General features: G+C 38.9%; 1 non-coding gene across 1 annotated transcript; it reads right to left on the bottom strand.

Moving 5' to 3' along the window:
- Positions 1-5,360: 5,360 nt before the first annotated feature.
- TRNAT-CGU (transfer RNA threonine (anticodon CGU)) lies at positions 5,361-5,436 on the bottom strand. Its single transcript has one exon. It is a non-coding gene; the product is annotated as a tRNA-Thr (tRNA).
- Positions 5,437-17,203: the final 11,767 nt, after the last annotated feature.

Consider the following 17,203-nt stretch of genomic DNA (forward strand, 5'->3'; position numbering starts at 1 on the left):
ATTAACTGAATTCACAAATGACAGCAGCTTCTCCTTTTAAAGCTGGCTTGAAGACTTTCCCTTAAGACTCAAATCAAAAGCCGAGCCAAAAAATAACATGTGAGCATACAGCCCGTTTGCACTAGATAATCGGGAGCTCTCCATGACCTTCAAAGGCGGGCAGGTACTGTAGTCGAGGGTATTTTGCAGAGCACAATGAGAGCATGTCAGCAGGGAATACCTTACCCACACAGCCAGCCACCACCACAAAGCTTGCTGGCTGGTTTCACGAGATAAGATCATAAGGTGAGAACAACAACAACAAAAACCGGCTGAACTAACTTGTCCATTCTAAATAAACTTCTGTTCTTCCTGAAATGGCTTTTTGGAACTCAGTGTTATGGTAAGTTCCCCATAGATACGCTATTTATTTATCTTTATTATTATGTTTAACACGTAAGCAATATGTGTGTGCTGTCCACAAATTAGAAAACACTGATGAACAAAAAGAAACGTAGTTTAAACTGCACGCATACTGATACACAAATTCTACTACTCCCAAACAACCAGTGTTAATATCTTTGTATACATATTTGCTGATTTTTTTCTTATGACTTTGACATATATATATATATATGAAAAACCACTCAGTTTTATATAATACACTTTTCTAATATCCTTTTAAAAATTAATGTTTCCTGATTTTGTATAACTGCATCCCATTATAAAGATGAGCTATACTTTGTTCAGTTATCCTGCTGCTATCACACATCTGGATTATTTCTAACAGGCATATGTGGAAGGGTTTCTGATTCCTTTGATAACCTTGCCAGAGTTCACACTTCCAAAAGATTCTTGGATGTTTTATGCCAGCATCCAGGAAGCTCTCCATCTATACCAGCAATCCTCTCCATGAGCAATTTGGGGTGCTGTCTTTCAGACCTGCCTCCAGCATCTGAAGGATGTGATCATGAATGCTCCCACTTTCCACCAGTGAGTATGCTTACAGTCAAGGAGAAGAGAAAGCCCAGGCCCCCAAACTATGGTAGGGTAGGACAAAAGTACGCACACAAATCTTGAAATTTCTATCAAGCCTTGCTTTCCTTTAAACATGTAAGTAAATTTTTATTTCTACTTTCACATATCTCCACGTCAATTTTACTATTATTTTGACCCAACATTCTCATAGTCAACTAGTGCTCTGTGCCGATGCCTCATGAATCAATGAGTTGTAGACCACAGCTAGGATTGCTGGGGTCACATGGCAACAAAGTGTGCACTTGGGTCATGATCGGACTTGTAAAACAGCCTCCAGCCTCCATGGGCAAACGCCTGAGAGAGAAGGGTAGTCAACGTGGGAGACTGAATTTTGGTTCAATATCATCAATACGTCCTAAGTTTGTGCTCCCACCAGGTACCTTCATATTTCTTATCTCATTTGTCACACATCCACCATGTGAAGCATTTAGGCAGTGAGCATTAGTCTCATCATCTCTGCTGTGTGTGGAATGCTGGAATGCCAGGTACTTCTTGAGCTCTAAATGGAAAAAGGGCTTTTCCCACCTTCTAACTCCTACATCTGATTCTATGTTATTTGTTATACACCTATGAAATCTCCTCATTCACATCTCTGAACACCTGGTTATAATGCACTTTACCTGTCCATACCCTAACCTACCAACAACCTACAGATCATCTCACATACTCAGTGCATGTAAGAATCTTCCTCTTCATGGCAGATAATAACTTTCTTTACCACAATGACCATCACCAACAATCTCCATGAGCAGTTCCTGTCCTAGGACCATATCCTGGGCTTAATTACCACCTGCAATGGTTCTTCCCATGAGTTCTTAAATTTCAGTCTCATGATCTTGCCCACAACTTCCCCTCCTTCTTTCTCAACTATTACTGCATTTCCACCACCCAAAATATTAATCTCCTGAATGCCATCATTTTCTCTTGGTCTCTCAGCCACTTTTGATTTTATTCTTTCCCTTCTTTATGTGACCTTAATGATAAATGATCATCTCAACTATGTCTGAATAGCATCTTCAACTGCCTCAACTGTGCTACAAATTCAACTCACAACACAGATTTCCCATGGGCATTTCACACTCAATAGAGCCACATGAAATTCCTTTTAGATCTGTTCTTTTTTTTCTCCTTCTGTTTTTCTACTTCAGTGAGGGGCCTCACAATCTACCAAGTTACTCAAACCAGAAATCTGGAAGTCACTCTTGTTATCCAAGTGGTCCTCACATTTTTCACAGTGCACCTTCAAACTATTTCCTGAGTTTAGTTCTCTCTCTTTACATTGTCAGAGCTACTACCCTGGTATGTAGGACTTTATTGTTATTTCTACAAATGACACAGGAAAAACTCCTTATTTGTTTCCCAGGCTTTTGTCTCAATCCATCCCCCATTACAGGGGTCCCCAAACTACGGCCCGCGGGCCGCATGCGGCCCCCTGAGGCCATTTATCCGGCCCCCGCTGTACTTCCAGAAGAGGCACCTCTTTCATTGGTGGTCAGTGAGAGGAGCATAGTTCCCATTGAAATACTGGTCAGTTTGTTGATTTAAATTTACTTGTTCTTTATTTTAAATATTGTATTTGTTCCCGTTTTGTTTTTTTACTTTAAAATAAGATATGTGCAGTGTGCATAGGGATTTGTTCATAATTTTTTTTTTATAGTCCGGCCCTCCAACGGTCTGAGGGACAGTGAACTGGCCCCCTGTGTAAAAAGTTTGGGGACCCCTGCCCCAATATATGCTAATGATGAAATAAGAATCCTCTCACCTTTTCACCCAGCCTTCCAAGAACACCAAACCTTGCAGAATTCCACAAAATAGCATGTTCTTCTTTCTTTGGTAATTTGTTCAAAGAAGAATTGAAAATGATCTATAAAGAAATATACAGCAAGATTTAAAAAGAAAAAACAGATGGAGAAAAAGAAAAGAAGATTAAATTAGAAAAAAGATTAAATTAGAATTAAAGATTCTGTTTGTTGGGGCCCCAAGTCTGCAAAGAAGATAGCTTAATTAGTTACAAACTTTATCATACCAAAAACAAGGATTGGCTAAAGAAGATGTGGAACATATATACAATGGAATACTACTCAGCCATAAGAAATGATGATATATTGTCATTTATGACAACATGGATGGACCTTGAAAACATTACACTGACATAAGTAAATAGGAAAAAGCTAAGAACTATATGATTTCACATATAGGTGAGATAAAAATCTGAGACTCGGCCCTGGCCAGTTGGCTCAGCGGTAGAGTGTCGGCCTGGCGTGCGGGGGACCCGGGTTCGATTCCCGGCCAGGGCACATAGGAGAAGCTCCCATTTGCTTCTCCACCCCCCCCTCCTTCCTCTCTGTCTCTCTCTTCCCCTCCCGCAGCCAAGGCTCCATTGGAGCAAAGATGGCCCGGGCACTGGGGATGGCTCCTTGGCCTCTGCCCCAGGCGCTAGAGTGGCTCTGGTCATGGCAGAGCGATGCCCCGGAGGGGCAGAGCATCGCCCCCTGGTGGGCAGAGCGTCGCCCCTGGTGGGCGTGCCAGGTGGATCCCGGTCGGGCGCATGCGGGAGTCTGTTTGACTGTCTCTCCCCGTTTCCAGCTTCATTAAAATACAAAAAAAAAAAAAAAAAATCTGAGACTCATGGACACAGACAAAAATGAAGTGTTATTAGAGGGAGAAAGTGAGGGGGAGGGGAATAAAGAGGGATGAATATACAATGACAAAAAATGACTTGACTTTGGGTGATGGGCACACAATGCAATTAACAGTTCAAATGCTATAGAGATCTTTACCTGAAACCTACGTATTCTTATTGACCAATATCACCCCATTAAATTTAATTTCTAAATAATAATTTAAAAATCAGTTATGAGATGTGAGACCCGAAAGTATTGTCTCATGAGGTAGCCCAACATAATGTTTGGGCTTCTATGCAAAAAACCCTACTGACCCTTCAATATTTATTTAGTTCCAATTTTTCCTTTGAAGGGGCCAACATTTTACCATCCTGAAGCTGCCCTTTTGAATAGTGATTTTAAGTTATTTATTAAGAAATAAGACTCAGAAAGCATCTGTGAACCTTCACTTTCCTAAAGCATTCAGACAGAGAAATCCTCTTCAAGAAGGAGATTGTAGGATGCTGCCTTAGCTTAATTTGAATTAAATACGGTAAATAAAAGGGCTTCAGGCCCACTGTTTCTTACTTGCCTGGCAAGGATTTGCCCTACCCCTAAGTTTCACAATTCCTCAACTCCCTGTAAATCGCTCATTTTCACTTCCGAAATCTAGGACTCTGTTTCCCTCTTTCTCCCTTGTCCAAAAATGTCTTTTATACCCAATATTGTCTTTGGACTTTTCATGCCTATGTGAAATCACCATGCACATGTATTGAAACTTGGATTTTCTTCTGTTAATTTGATTATCAGCTCAGCCAGAGGAATTTAGACGGTGGGAGGAAAAGTATTCATTCAGATTTTGGTTCCCTACACCTTGTTGTGGAGTCTTCCCCGATCCTACCTCCATCTTGTTGTGGAGTCTTCCCCAATTCTACCTCCATGCCCACCCACCAGAGTTAGTAATTCACTCTTCTTCTCCACATCTGCACATGTGGAATTGTCCCTTTGCAGTAGCTGTATGTGAGATATGTAAATAATTCCTACCATTGTCCTACAGCATAATCTTATTAAGGGAACAGGCTCTCCCAAGGTCATCTTTGTATCCCCATCAATACTGGGAGTAGTGAAACATGTCTCAAGGCTTTATAGCTGTAATTGAAGGATAAAGGATTTGTGCCTTTTAGTATGCCTTTGTAATGCAAATAGGACGAAGTCCAAGACTGACTTTTTGTGGTGAGCTGATTCTAATCATTAATGCAACTTTGGCAGTTCCCAAGTGATCTATGAGCTTCAACTGAATTCCGCTTTCTTTAATACGAAACATGTACATCATAAAGGAAGCTGACTTATGAGCATTGTGAAAAAGGGAGAGAATATAGAAATAGGGACAGCCAACCCTCTTTCTTTTTATTTTATTTTATTTTATTTTTTGTATTTTTGTATTTTTATATATTTTGTATTTTTCTGAAGCTGGAAACGGGGAGACAGTCAGACAGACTCCCGCATGCGCCCGACCGGGATCCACCCGGCACACCCACCAGGGGGTGATGCTCTGCCCATCCGGGGCGTCGCTCTGTCGTGACCAGAGCCACTCTAGCGCCTGGGACAGAGGCCAAGGAGCCATCCCCAGCGCCCGGGCCATCTTTTTGCTCCAATGGAGCCTCGGCTGCGGGAGGGGAAGAGAGAGACAGAGGAAGGAGAGGGGGAGGGGTGGAGAAGCAGATGGGCGCCTCTCCTGTGTGCCCTGGCTGGGAATCGAACCCGGGACTTCCGCACACGAGGCTGATGCTCTACCACTGAGCCAACCGGTCAGGGCAACCAACCCTCTTTCTAATACCCTGCCTTGACCTCAGTGTGGATGACCCACAGGTCCCCAGATGCCTCCTGGTAGTCTGGGCTTCGCAGACATTATAGTTCCTGCCTTTTTATACCAAAGAGTATTGGACAAGTAGGACTGGTACCTCAAAATGACCCAGCAGTATAAATAATTAACTACCTTTCAATAAAGAGGTTTTTTACTCTGTTTTCAAGGGAGGGAGGAATATCAATATAAAAAGTTTCTCAAAATTAAGGTTAAAAATTATTTAAGACTTCTTATTCCAATCTTCTTCCCAATAAAAAGTATCCTTCATTTGCCATTGCAGATGGTATACAATGATTCAGAGATTGAGAGGTCTGAAGCCAGACACTGAAACCAGGTATTCCAAGTCTTGTTGAAAAGTGCACCTTTTACATTTCATTCATTTAGAAATATGTGTGATTCTAGGATAACAGTGGGAAAGTCGGCATTATTTTTTTTACACTAGAACCAGTAGGAAAACAAACCCTGAGAGTGAGCTGAAGGGCCCAATGAGCACTTTTTGCCATAATGGGATGGGATGGGATGGGATGGATGGCTAGCTTTGCTTTCATGCGGTCATGAATGGCTTGGTCACAGAGGCAGAGTATGAGAGGATGGTTTTTGTCCAATGGAGCAGTCAGAATGGTAGCCTGTACCCCAGGTATGGAAACGTTCTGCATGGAAGAGCTGCTAGCCTTTTAACACATTCAACAAATTTTCAGCTTGTGGAAGATGCTATACAAAATATAAAAAGTATTGAAACTAGCAGGGTCGCAGGATTTGTATTTAATTACCTCTCTCAATTCCTAACAGAGTGTACACACCTTTCACTTTGCCTGCCCGGCATGACTATTTGCCAGTGAGACTGTGCTAAGTATAACCTTTAGAAAGGAAGGAAAGAAGGAAGGAAGGAATGAAGGAAGGAAGGAAGGAAGGAAGGAAGGAAGGAAGGAAGGAAGGAAGGAAGGAAGGAAGGAAGGAAAGAAGGAAAGAAGGGAGGGAGGGAGGGAGGGAGGAAGGAAAGAAGGAAGGAAGAAAGTTCTCTTCTAAGAAGGTCCTAAAAAAGACAGTCTCTTCAACAATTAAAATAATTAAACTTTCAATTAAAGAGGTCCTTATTGTTGAACATAGTTCTCAAGCCCCTATGGTTTTGATTACTTAAGACCCTCATGATAATGTGTGGATTCTCACAATTAGTACTTATGCAGAGTGAGTAATGATTTATGTCATGGAGTTAAAAGAATGGGGATATTACCTGTAATGCCTGTATGTGGTTAATTCAAATTGTGCCTAAATTAAGAGTTTCCAGGGGATGGTGAATCCACATGTCTACATTTTAGAGCTTTAGACTTCAGATATTTCCCTAAGTTAAGTGTATCTAAACTCAAGAATGTGGAATCGAGATGCTTACATGCCCATAATATTAGCTAAGATATTTTCAACACTTACTTGATGTCAAACTCAATTCTGAATTCTTTACACACATTGACTTATTTCATCCTTCAAAAACCCTGTGAGGAATCCATTTTCCAGGTGAGAAAACTGAGGCACAGGTGGCATACTTTTCCCCAGGACACACACTACGTAAGTGGCTAACATGGAATTCAACTCTAGTCAGTCAGTTTCCAGAACCTCCCGTTTCAGCTCCTATGCAATAATGTCTCTCCTATGCAAAATATACTTCTGAGTAAGTTTGTGTGAGCCCTCACAAATAAGAGACTCCATTTACAGAAAGTGAAACTGAGGGCTCCAGAAAATGATTCAGAATTTGTCAAAAGCTAGTGAAAATCAGAGCAAGAGCACACAGCAGGGTCATCAAATTCTAAAGCCCATAGATTTTCATGAATTAGTTTACATCACTCCACTTAACAGTGCTGTGTTTTATTTAAAGATGGAGCACAAACAACTCTTAAAGGTGCAGTGGATGCAGAGGACCCAGGTTTGAAACCCCAAGGTTCCTGGCTTGAGTGCAGGCTCATCCGGCTTGACCATGGGCTCACCAATTTAAGCACGGGGCCACTGGCTTGAGCCTGGGATCATAGGCATGACCCCATGGTCGCTGCCTTGAGCCCAAGGTCATTGGCTTGAGCAAGGGGTCACCTGCTCTGTTGTAGCCCCTTCACACATCCCCCCCCCAGTCAAGGCACATATGAGAAAGCAACCAATGAATAACTAAGGTGCTACAGTGAAGAATTGATGTTTCTCATCTCTCTCCCTTCCTGTCTATTTATCCCTATCTGTCTCTCTCTCTGTCTCAGTCACACACACACACACACACACACACACACACACACACACACACACAAATTGAACACTGGCCTTGATGGGTAGCTCAGCTGGGTAGACTGTCATCCCTATATGCCAATGTTGTGGGTTCGATCTCTGGTCAAGGCACATACAAGAATCAACTAATAAATACATAAATAAGTTGAAAACCAGTCAATGTTTCTCTCTCTCTCAAATCAATAAATAAAAAAAATAATATACAATACTAATTAAAAATTGAAATAGATGAAAATAATGCAGACTGGAATAGAAGCAGAAAAATAAACATTTTTAAATAAACTTTTAATGAGACAGATTGCTGATACTACTGTTTTGCTCTTACAGATTAGCCTAGGGTCATGACATCATCTTCTTCCTACAGGGAAGAAACATACCCCTGCTCCTTGTTATTTTTTTTTTCCAATCTGGGGAGCTAAGTTAGTAAGTGCCCACCCAGTGACTAGATAAAGACCAATGACTGAGAATTGTTCACAGAGCATTACCTTTTTTGTGAGCTTTGCCTCTTTCTCAGGGTTACTAATGTGCAGTGATCTAACAGATGTGCAAGTGTTTCATAAAGTACAGAGAACAAGGTCATGGAATCGGCGGCTCCTGATGTGTCCAGAGGATGACGGCCACAGGCAGCAGACTGTGTAAGATGTACATTACCACTTCCCTTTAGGGATGTCAGAAGTCTATGAAGACTCAGGAAGTCCCAACACATGATTGCCAAGCAATTCTGTCAACTACAATCTACAAAGTCATTTTCTGAAGTCCACGGACTTAGATACTTTGGAAACCCAATTTGCACAGGGAAGATGGGCTTTGACAGCTGAGCACAGAGTACATAAAATAGAAGACAGAAAACCCACACTCAGTTTCCTGCTGTTGAAAAATTGGATCCCTAAGAAAACCTCATTAATGGCCCGGTTACTAATGCCATGTTTTTATCAGGAATATGTACATTGTGGCTTCTAAAGCACAGAAGCAGAATTAAATCATCTCTAGTGAATGAATGGATGGATGAATAAATGAGCATATGCATATGTTATTTAAAAACTACCGCTTACTAGGCAAGTAAACAAAACTAATTTCCAGAATGTTAAACAATGGCAAGATATTGAAAAAAAGTATAACAGTCGAGATAGGCTCATAAAGTAATTTGTCCATGGTTGGTGTTACATACAAAATGAACCCAAATAAATGTTGAACTCTGAGCTAGGAATCACTGAACAATGGCTTAGACCAGAACACAAATATTGGCTTAATAGGAATGTTCATAATTACAAATGATTAGTTTATTGACCACAGAGAGGTTACAAAACTTACTTAAGGTCACACAGCAAGTGAATGGTACAGGTTAAAAGCCAGGCAATCTGGATAGACTTTAGTCTTGTTATTCTGTCACTCTGCCTTCTGCATCTGCAAGTTCAATACCCCTGATAATCATATTAATGAACGTGCTATTATAATTTTTATTTCACAGATGAAGAAATTGAAGATTAGAGTGGTTTTCATAGTTTTCTCAGGACTATACAGCTACTATGGAGTAGAGACAGGCCTCTAGGGCCAAAGTATAAGTCCTTATTAACATAAATGTCCATGTGTCTGTTCACATCTGTGTGTGTATGTGTGTGTGTGTGTGTTTGTGTATCTCCTAGATGATCTTACTAATACTTTCTTATTCATGTTTCTTTAATGGCTCCCCATGAACTATAATATAAAAATCAAACTACTTTATAAGGCATGTGAACTACTTACTGATTTAGTCCCTATACATTGGATAAAAAGAAATTAATTAATGAGTGAACACACCAATGTGGCAGATGATTTTCGGTTGTTTCCCGATGGGAAGGATTTTCTTTCTAATATGTTCTGCAAAATGTCTGCAGCCTGCTCTGCTTATGACCCTAGAAAGGCACTTGCTCTCTAACTTGAGTGTTGCAGCATCCCTGCACGAATTCATCCCTGCAAGCTAAGTGTACCACCGCCACACCTGCAGTCTGTCCCATCAGGCGACACTGCCAGAGAACTGGAAAAACAAATCAAATCCCCTTTGGCAAAAGGAGTCATTTCTGGAAAAAGAAGCAGCTCCACCTATGGTCACTCTTTTGTAACATTGTTGACTATCTCAATTTTATTAAACACTTCCATATAATCATTGCACACTCCAAGTTTTATGTGATATATAAATCTATACTGAGATAAAATACAAATAAATTTTTGGGGCCCTGGCCGATTGGCTCAGCGGTAGAGCGTCGGCCTGGCGTGCGGGGGACCCGGGTTCGATTCCCGGCCAGGGCACATAGGAGAAGCGCCCATTTGCTTCTCCATCCCCCCCTCCTTCCTCTCTCTCTCTTCCCCTCCTGCAGCCAAGGCTCCATTGGAGCAAAGATGGCCCAGGCGCTGGGGATGGCTCCTTGGCCTCTGCCCCAGGCGCTAGAGTGGCTCTGGTCATGGCAGAGCGACGCCCCGGAGGGGCAGAGCATCGCCCCCTGGTGGGCAGAGCATCGCCCCTGGTGGGCGTGCCGGGTGGATTCCGGTCGGGCGCATGCGGGAGTCTGTCTGACTGTCTCTCCCCGTTTCCAGCTTCAGAAAAATACAAAAAAAAAAAAAATGTTTTTGGATTGGAGCTCCTTTACTTCTTGTAAATGTATTTCTATGTTACCCTTTAAAATGGCAGCCATTCACCTACTGGAAACACTCTTTAGTAGGTTATATTATTATCATACTTCTTTCTCTTTCTCCTAAGAAAGAATTATACAGCAGCACACTCTTTTAATTTCCTAAGGGAAGGGTATACTTCCCCGCCCAATGCTGTTGCACTTGACTGTGTAACTTGTTTGGTAGGTTAAAAAATCGGCAACTAAAAAAAATAATACAAAACAAAAAAACCAGAATATAAAGTAACTGTTTGTAGGAAAATAGAATACTGGGAAGTTTTTGGTAACTGAAATAACAGCAGCATAGAAAAGGGGCAATCTTACATTCTCTTTGGTAAATACATATTTTTAGACATTGAACATGTACTGATGGAATAGAAGCCCTGTGGTTTCCACCTCTGCAACCCCTGCCTTCATCATTTCCTCCTTTCCTGACCTCCTCCACGCCAGTAACACTAAGGAAACTCGGAGGGAAGAAACAAAATAATAGGAAAGAATATAAATAATGTAGTGCTACACTGGGGGAAAAGAAAAAAAAAAATCTTTCTACTCAGACCCATGAAGGAATAAAGAAAGGACAAAACGTGATCCAACACTCAGGCAATTTGCTTAAGAAAAGTTTTTCTGTATTTTAATTTTCTCTGCTCAGTTTGTTATTCTCAACTGTGTCTAATCCAATCGTATCGAGATAATCTGCTTGTTTTTAATTTCTTTTCCTTTTTATATGATCCACATGGACACAATTTCCTTTTCATTTTTTTATTGTCCTTTTAGTTTTCAGAATCAGCGCCAACAGTATGGCGGTGAAGAGAAAGAGGAGGTCACGGGAATGAGAGAAGCAGGCTTGGCCACAGAAACACAACAGTAAAGGCTCTGGACCCTGAATGAGCCTCAGTGTTTGAGGAACACAGTGGTGGGGACTGATCTGGGGAGCAAAGGGGTTCCCTCACCTTCCTCCATCCAAGTGTTACCAGCTCTTCTGATTCTGCAGAAAAGCCAGAAGATCTCACTGTTACACTGAATCTGATATTGAAATGCTATATTGTTTTCAGTTTTCTGACGGTAACACATGATCCACAAAAAAACTGTGGGAGAAACTGACCTTATGGGCAACAGGCTGGTGAACCGCACATGAAAACTGGCTCATCCTATTGAACAACACACAATGTATCTGATTCGGAAATCCGAAAGAATGTTAGAATCTTGGAGATTTGGGGAGCCACCACTTCCTGTTTTATCATTTTACCTTTGATGAAATTGGGGTCCACTTTTTTTTGTAGCCAGATAGGAGCAAATGCAGTCCAAGAACCCACATCCAGTTGGTCCTCAAGCTGGACAGCAAACTAAACACACATCTACTCAGCATTTCTCTCATTATTAGGTTTCTCCTTCGTTGTTTTTAATATTCAGAGGAACTTTAAAATTTATTCCCCTGGGGAAAAAAGGGGGAATCTATCTCAACACTAGAAGAAAAGGGGGTTGTGTGATAACCCCCTTTTCTGGTGAAAATATTCTGGCCTCTTTGCTACTCTAATCTTTATTGGGTAGTCCAATGGCGCCTATGCTGACTTCGCTTGTGCCGATGTCTATCATGATGTCATCAGATGGTTTTTATAGCATTAATATTTTTAATTGCCATCTGTGTTACTTCTGAAGGACAGAGTGCAGAGCCCAGGGCCAATGGCTGGAATCCTAAACTACTGCTGCTCCCATACTTCTGAGGGACACTTGCAGTGTATTCCTAGTTAGAGTTGTAAAATAAATCAATCTCTGGTCTCCTTTCCCTGATAAGCCAGCCCTCTAAAGACTCCTTTTCTCTTGGAAAAGAAAGCATCTTAGCTGCTACCATGGTCTTTTTCCCAAGACCTTGCTCTAAATCTGGTCTGGCTTCCTAGTTAACAAGGTGTCACCTCTCAATATAATAGGAGGGTTCTGATCAACCCCAAAGAAAGGACTCCCTAAGCAACAGATATATTTTAAAAGAGAACAGGTATTTATGCCAAGGAAAGTACATTAAACCATTGTGTTCCTCCCATGAAAGCACAAATTCAAACATTCAAACACTGTGGTTCAATTCTGAGTGTTTACCTAAATCAGAACTTAACCTCTTCAATGTTAGAGTGAGTAGGTGGGGTAAAAATTATCTCAACTATTCCACAGTAAAATTTTTCTGCTAACAGAGATTATTTTTTAAGGACTAAAAATGCAAAAAATCTACACCATATGAAAATGATAATATTAATGTAAAATATGCATATGTATTATATATATGAAGATAAACAGGTTTCCAGATATATAGAAATATAAACACTATTGGTGGACTTATTAACTCCTACTATATTTGAAAGCGATTTGGCAATACCTACTAAAATTATAAATATAAACTTTTTTGACCAGGTCATTCCATGTCTGGGAATTTATCTTATAGAAATATAATGACGGATAAGTTAAGAACATATATGTAATGGGCAAAATATAAAACAAGGTGAATGTCCATCCATAGGTGACTACCTAAATACACATGGTATATCCATATCTTTTATTATTATACTGTCATCTTTAGTATTAAAAAAAGCTACATCAGATGGCTTCAGGAATTTTTATGATGTATGATTTTATAAGAAAAGCAAGACACAGGGAAGTGTGCATTATATGATTTTATGTGACTCATTTTTTTAAGTATTAAGTTTGGCAATAATTACCAAAAGTATCTTTGTGTGTGCACATGTGTTTGTTGGAGAGGTGTGTATAAAGAATTACTATGTGAGGAAAAAGAGAAATAGGGACAGATACCCAATAGGTTATAAATGTGGATTATCCAGGGTGATAGGGATGAGCAGACAAAGAGGAGAGGGAGCCACGTACTTCCACCAAAAATGAGAAAGAAGAAAAGAAATTGTCATAGGTAAAAGTATACATATATGTGGATCTGTGGATTCTACAATAATAAAAAAGTTTTTTGAAGTAAAAACTATATGCAATGTTAATTCCTTCATTCGACAGATACATTTAAGATCTGGGAAGTGACATATTAGTAAGGACCACTGCTGTCTTTGTTTTAATTTTCTCCTTGTTTTCAATCAGCAACATCCAAAATTTATACTGTAATCACTAATTCTCTCTTCAGCATATTTATCTGCCTGTGAGTTCTCCTTTCTTTCTTACATGTATGTGCTAAGGACTTTCCCGTTGTTTGGACTATGTTCTGCTTGCATGGACTAAGGACTTTCCCTGTGTTTGGAATATGTATCTTCCTGTGAGTTCTCCTTTCTTTCTTACCTGCATGTGCTAAGGACTTCCCCCTGTTTTGGACTATGTTCTGCTTGCATGGCTATTTTATCTGGAGGCGAGCTTCCCTCAGTTTGTAGGGCAATCTAAGTGTCTGTGCCTGTCCTGGTTTCTCTCACCCCCTAATCACCCTGTTCCTCAGACAAGAGTCTCTAGCATACTATGATAGTGCGAGAGTAATTTTTATTGTGCTTACATATTTTTGCAGAACTAGTATATTCAAAATTGGGTCTAAGCTGAAAAATATAAAATGTGCCAGAGACTCTATAGTTTCTGTGTATTCCATTAACCTGCCATCTCTGAGTCTATAATAATGTATAAAGCTCTGAATAACAGCAATTTTTATAGGGGATTTTAATCTTCTTTTACCTTTTTCCTTGTTTTGAAAATTCTACAATGAGTATGTACTGCTTTAATAACTTAGTTTTTATAAAACAATCAGGTAAGAATAGAAGATGTTCTGTGTAGAGGTAAAGGCATGCCACAACATGCTTTCATCCTCTCCCACATTTGGGGAAATTGATCTACTCCACCGTTTATGAATCCCTTGTAAGACGGAAAACTGGTTTCCTCCCACTTTTTCAATGCTACCAAGAGTACTTCAACATATGTAATTATACACGTCTTCATTTTCTACCATGGAAGTTTTTCTCTAGAATATGCTTAAAATAAATATAGCAAAATATTAATATTTTAGAAAGGACTCATGGATACCTGTCATGTTATTTTCTATACTTTTCACTGTGTTTGAAATGCTCCATGAATAAAAATTCATTAGAAATAAAGTAGGCATATGAAATATGGTATTTTATCATTTTCTCTTAAAATTTAAGTTAAATTGCTATTATTTGATTTAAATATAGAAACACATTTTGAAAGCAATGTGCCAATCTGGTGATCAAAACATACCAATTAAATCAAAATCTCTCTTAGGAAATAGGAACTTTAGTGCTGATGTCACATGTCTGGACTTACTATAATAGGACATAGGTAAAAGATATCTCTCTACTTCAGTTAAAGTCTTTTACTTGACAATTGACTAAAAAGATTTATAAAACTTTCAATTCATATAACTCATATATAATATTAGCATAAATTAAAACTGTGAGAAAAGACTACTTTCAAAGGACATTTTCCTTGACAGAATAAAAATATATTTATAGACTTTAATTGTTTAAGCTAGGAAACAAAAAATTAAAATGAAGAGTATTTAAACTAAGAATCAACTGTATGAGATCCTTTCTGTAAATTTACAGCAGGCTTTGAGTTTCATTGTCAGTTGTGCTAGACCAGTCAAAGTTCCCCTCCATGAGGCACTATGCCTCTGGTGCTCAGAATTTATCACTTACTTTCCCTCCTTTCTCTAGGAAAAAAAAATATATATGTAATTGATAAACTGAAACTACTAGGCAGTTTTATCAGGTTTTGTGTGTCACCTATCAGAAATTAATTAAACATCAAAGAGAAGAGCACAGGTAGTGTTTTTAAAAATTAGCTTAAAAATAAATAAAACTCTTACCAGGTTTGCAATTTACTACTTGTTCCATGCCTTTCAGAAAGAATTAAAGGGTACTGGCCAAGGTGCTTCCAGTGAGGTAAAAGATTTATAATTGATTATCACCTGTCATTTCTGCCATAGCAGAGATAGTAAAGGTCAAAACATCTCCTCAATTTCAAGTCATTATCTAGCCATCACCCACCCACTCCCATTTGCTTGTGACATGTATCACTTGGGAAGAAAGAAGACAGACAATAAAGATTCTTTGACTTTCATTTATCTCTTGGTTTCCTTCTATTTGATATTCTACATTTAAAAACATCAAAGGAAGGCCTGGTTCAAAGAGGAGAGTTGCCACTACTTTTGCTAAGTTTCTAAGAGAATGATGTAGTGTTATGCAACCAGAAAAGGAATACGTTCTGTGAAACTTCTTGTACTTAGAATAATTGAGTTGTAGGATTTTATACCTCAATAAATATTTGTTGGATTGAATTTTGAGTTAAAAGGAACACGGGACTTGCACCTCTGACTATGGTGAACTAGCTTGCAACAACCCAACACTCTCACTGAGAGCAATAAGAAAAGTTAAACTAAATTCAAAAACAATATGCCTGAAAACATTCAGAGATGTAGTGAGGCAACCAGGACTTGATTTTCTAGATTCTGAAGGGAAGTAAACTAAAGAGAGATGAGCTATAATTCTACTATCCGCTTTTTTTTTTTTTTTTTCTTTAAGCATTTGCTGATTCTAGGCACAGGGCTGAAATAGAGGGGGAAAAAACTGGAAATATGGCAAAGTGTATAGGAGATATATGTAGTACAAAGGTCCAGCATGTGTGCAATTGGAGACATGCAGGGGAAAGAAAGAGACAATGCAAAAGTGACAATATTTGAGGAGGCAGTGCCCAAATATTTTCTAAATTTGGTGAAAGGTAGCATGTTACAAATTTTTTAAATATTTAAAATTTCAAGCAGGATAAACACAAAAATACCTTAAATATCATTGTAAGACTAACAACAACAAAAAAACCAAAGTTCTTAAAAGGAGTCACAGATAAAATATACATTTGCTTCAACAGATCATTAATTAGAAATTAACCTGATTTTTTAACAGGAATGATGGCGACCAAAAGACAATGGAATGAGATCTTTAAAAGGTTGTCAAAAAATAACTGTCAATTTTTAATTTTTTAAGAAATGAGGCCTGACCTGTGGTGGCACAGTGGATAAAGCACCGACCTGGAACACTGAGGTTGCTGGGTCAAAACCCTGAGCTTGCCTGGTCAAGGCACATATGGGAGTTGATGCTTCCTGTTCCTCACCCCTTCTCTCTATCTCTTCTCTCTAAAATGAATAAAGTCTTTAAAAGTGTTTATAAAAAAAAGAAGTAAAATTGTCCTTTAAGGCAAAAATAAAATATAGAAATAACCAGATAAGCAAATATGAGAGACTGTGTCAACAGCAGACATTCACTAAATCTAAACAAAATAATATCATGTAAAAACATGGAAATGCAAGGAAGACTAAAAGACAATGAAAATATATATATAAATAAATTCTTTTTAAAATTTATTTATTAATTTTAGAGGTGGGGGGAGAGAGAGAGAGAAAGAAACAATAATCTGTTCCTATATGTGCCCTGACCAGGGATCAAATCAGCAACTTCTGAGCATTGGGACAATGTTCTAACCAACTGAGCTATCTGGCCAGGGCTGTACAAGTAAATTCTTAAAAATTTGTGAAGCGTGAAGCGTTCCACAAAAGATTTGAGAAAAAATAACCATATGAGTTAAAATAGAGTTATCATTAAGAGAGGTATATACTTAACTGTAATGAGTATCAACAAAAGTCCTTGGCAAACATTAAATTTCATAGTAAATTATTAAAAGTGTCTCCCTGAAATTAAAAAGGAACTATCACAGAATCACAAAGGTATCACAGATTCACTAATTATATAATGTTTCATTATATAATTATATAATGTTTCAATTCTTGATAACTTCTTATCAAGAATTATTTTAAATTATAT

Source organism: Saccopteryx leptura, chromosome 10, assembly GCF_036850995.1.
Source record: "Saccopteryx leptura isolate mSacLep1 chromosome 10, mSacLep1_pri_phased_curated, whole genome shotgun sequence".
NCBI classification, from domain to species: Eukaryota; Metazoa; Chordata; class Mammalia; order Chiroptera; family Emballonuridae; genus Saccopteryx; species Saccopteryx leptura.